The sequence below is a fragment of the Oxyura jamaicensis genome (assembly GCF_011077185.1).
Source record: "Oxyura jamaicensis isolate SHBP4307 breed ruddy duck chromosome Z unlocalized genomic scaffold, BPBGC_Ojam_1.0 oxyZ_random_OJ68858, whole genome shotgun sequence".
Taxonomy (NCBI): Eukaryota; Metazoa; Chordata; class Aves; order Anseriformes; family Anatidae; genus Oxyura; species Oxyura jamaicensis.
In genome coordinates, this window is record NW_023305512.1 from 4343 (window position 1) to 8684 (window position 4342).

The following is a 4342-nucleotide window of genomic DNA, read 5'->3' on the forward strand; positions in this document are numbered from 1 at the left end:
GGCAAAGCCACCTGCGAATTCCTTTCCCACAAAGATGATTTTGCCATAGCTGGGGAGGGAGGGGAAGAAGGAGAGCTGAGAGATGAACATCAAAGCAGAGATACGTATCGATGTAGAAAAGCACAGCAATGCCCTCCGAAATATATGGTGTTGCTCATCATCACCCCAACTAGCATTGCCACCAAAACATTTGTGTCATATGATTATTTTTTTGTTGCTCCGAAACAGTGCTAACCTGGTTGAATTTCCCCTGGTGGGAAAATCTTTGCTACAGGTGCAGCGGGGGAATTGGTGAAAGGATCTGGAAGGACGAGGCACCTTGGGGAGCCAAATCCAGGGAATGGCAAAATTGGTCCTTGTAGGAGAGCACTCAGGTTTGGCCAGGGAAGCCTGTGATGGTGGTGCCACCTAAAATTGCTGCTTTTATAGCCTTGCAAGAGGATTTTCAGGGGGATGTTGGCATCCTCGTAGCGTGTGTCCGTGCCTCAGGCATCCCAGTGCACTGCTGGGTGTCTTTCTTCAAACCTTGGAGATAGAAATTTGTCATGTATGACCTGTTTAGGCAGATTTTCCAGAAGGAATGAGCCACCCACATCTTGCTGCAGATCAGGTTCATTTTTTCAGGGTGAATTTGCTGAAGGCAGAGCTGATGTTGTCTCAACATTGGTGGTGTAGGACTCATCCCATGATGCAGAGGTGGGAGAACACTCCTCTTCTTTGGTATATTTGAACTCTGCTGTGAATTTTCATGAGATTTTACCCAGCTACGCCAAATAGATGTTCTGGCAGATTTCTGGACTTTGTGCTAATGCTGTAGCACATGCAATACTTCATGCAAGACCTTAGCTGCAATCAGGATGCTTTGAAAGAATTGGTGGTCAGTAACTGCTAAATGAAGTGCATGCTAAAAGAATGATGAGCTGACTGGAGCTCACAGCTTTTATGAGCTTCTCTAAATGCCTGTTTTCAGGTGAATTCAGCATCTCCTTGACATTTAAGGACTCAATTTATAATCAAATTATTTAACTCTAGTGGAAAGAAGCACTGGCCTCAATGGAAAAGCCATCTATAATTCCCCTCCCCCTTGGAAATAAATAAATAAATAAAAAGCATTCAGGGTAGAACTGCAATTCCTATAATAAATGAAGGATAAAAGAAATCTTTCCATGCAAATTAAGCACTGCAGGCTTTTAAAAAAATATAGCAGAAACTTACAGCAGACAGCTGCTCACATCCTTATTTCCAATTTAGTAAGCTGAGATGTGCCAAAGCATTATCGTCCCGGACACCACCGCAGACCTTTCAGTGATGAATACTTCTTACTGCTCACGTTTCCACAGGGCCAACAGGGCACCATCTATCCTGGGATCCTTCTGCTGTTTGATATTGGCCAAGTCACTGTAGAAGTATACATTGCCCTCAAAGGCTTGAAGGGAAGAGCAGGCTGAGGCAGAAAACTGGATATGAGTAGGTGGCTATGGCACTTCGGAAGGGATGGAAACGCATTTTATATATCAAAATATAAATATATAAAATCTAAAATATATACATATATATTTCTTGTATATCAAAAATAAAGTCTTTATATCACTGATGCTATTAAGTTCATTTAACAAGACTTTTGGACACATGAAAGCAAAGCAGCTTAGCAAGGCATTATGCACTGTGAGCACTTCATGGACATAATGTCCAGTTGAAATGCTCACTTAAAACTCTTTGCACTGGCATGAAGCCAAGTGTGATGGTTTTACTCGGGTGGGCAACCGAGCTCCACCACAACCGCTCTCTCACTCCCCCTCCTCAAAGAGGAACAGGGAGAAAATACAATGAAAGGGGCTCAAGGGTTGAGATAAGGACAAGGAGATTGCGCAGCAATTATTGTGATGGGCAAAACAGACTCAGCATAGGGAGATAGTAAGATTTATTGCCTACTACTAACGAGCTAGAGAAGTGAGAAACAAAGGAAAGAAACCAAAAGCACCTTCCCCCCCGCCCCCCCATCCACCCTCTTCCACCTCCTCCCCCCAAGTGGCACAGGGGAACGGGGGAGTGGGGGTTATGGTCAGTCTATAGCAATTCTTCTCTGCCGCTCCTTCTCGGTCACTCTTGTCCCCTGTGCTGTGTGGTCTCTCCCACCGGATGCAGTCCTTGCTGAACTGATCCGGTGTAGGCTTCCCACAGGCAGCAGCTCTTCAAGAACTGCTCCAGATATGGGTCCGTACCACGGGGTCCATCCCTCAGGAACACACTGCTCCAACCTGGGTCCCCCATGGGCAGCAGCTCCTGCCAGGTCACCTGCTCTTGCATGGTCTCCTCTCCATGGGCTGCAGGTCTGGCCCAGAATCTGCTCCAGCAGGGGCCTTCCACAGGCCCCAGCCTCCATCAGTGCAGGTCTACCTGCTCCACCGTGGTCTCCTCCACAGGCTGCAGCATGGAGCCCTGCTCCACCGTGGTACTCCATGGGCTGCAGGGGGACAGCCTGCTTCACCATGGTTCTCACCATAGGCCACAGGGGACTTCTCCTCCAGCACCTGGAGCACCTCTCCCCCTCCTTCTTCACTGACCTTGGTGCCTGCAAAGCTGTTCCTCATTCCTCTCACTCTCCCAGCTGCTGTGTGGCGCAGCATTTTTTTTCCCCGTCTTAAATATGCTCTCACAGAGGTGCAAACAAAATCACTTATTGGCTCAACTCTGGTCAGCAGTGGGGCCCTTACCAAACATGGGGCAGCTTCTAGATCCTTCTCACAGAAGCCACCCCTATGCCACCCTGCTACCAAAACCTTGCCACATATACCCACTACACCAAGCAAGGCCCAAACCAGGGTTATCTTGCCAAAACCGTATTAGTTACACTGTAGTCCACCTTAGCTGTTCTCCCAATTGTTCTCTCTGCCTAAACTGGGGTGGCAAACTGTGTTATGCTTATACACGTTATTTAAACTGCATTGTTATGTCAGTGGTGCTGTGCTCTTTGTTGGAGATGACAGAAAAATCCCACTGTTTAGGGTTTCTTCAAACTCGGTGCTTAATACAAAGCCCTGAAAAGAGCAGAGTTGTTTAAACATTTGATAATGAAAATATGTGTAGAGATGGGCCTATCCCGTGAGTAAGGAGTGGATCAGCCCGCAGATCCAAATCCTACCTTTATAAATTCACCATTCTGTTGCAATTTACCCCCCAAAATCCTCAATCCCTGGGTTTGGAAATTGGAAGTGTCTTAAATGCAGCTGAAGACTGAAATAGTGTGCAAATCATCCAGTTCAAAGCAGCAGCAAAAATGATTTGGAATAACTGTGAAATTTGCAAATTATTTAGCAAATCGTGATGCTTTGGCAGGAATGCATGAAAAATTAAGATTTGCAACTGTGTGAGCATCTTTGGACTATTCAGTAATCTCTGTGCGTTGCTTTATCTTTTCCTTAAGGATACATAATGCAAAAGCCTTTGCAACATTATCTGTTTTATTGATATTTTTATTCATTTATCTTGACGATGCCCACAGCATGAACAACAAGGTGCCTATGGCACAGCAGCAAATAATGGGACCATCATTTCCACAGGACTTCACCTTCTCTGTATTGGTATGATTACACAGATATCTCAGGGAAGACAGACCTGTGTGACAATGGCAGTGCAAATCTGGAAGGACCCCCAGCAGCTTCAGCGAAGCTGCTCCTGTTTTGTGCCGACTTGCATCACAGTCAGTGATGTTTGTGTTCAGTGAATGGACACAAACAGGTGACGATTTGCTTTTAATTAACTAACTCCTACTTCATGCTGTGTCTTGCTCTCAAGTAGTCCCCCTGAAGCTTTGTGTTAATTCCTGTCTCTCTGTCAATTTATAATGAATGATCCTCGCTCTTGCAAGTGCAGTGGTGTTTGAGCTTTGCACTGTTAAAGTCTCAGGGTTTCAGGGAAGAAGTGAACTCTGGGAGCAATGAATTTGACACACTGCTCTGAGAATTCCCCTTCCTTTGGGATGATAATGGTAAATTTCAGGTTAGTGCTTGGTGACACATTTTCCATTCATATTTCAATCAGAATTAAAACCCCTGCATCGGTTTTGAACTAGCTTCAGTGGAGTTTCTTACAAGACACTACTGCTGTTTGCCCTTCTAGCAAGTGTCATATGCCAGTTTGTGATCCCTCCTCACTGGTTAGAATCACCAAGGACCTAAAGGACTTCCTGAAAGCATTTCAGACACTTGCTATTACAAACTGGCCTGACTTGATCACAGATCCCTGCTATAAATTGATCACAATGACTGCTCAAGCGATAAGTCATCAGGCCAGAGTTAAGTTCTCCTGAACCTGGAGTCTCCTACACTTAGCATCTTTTATT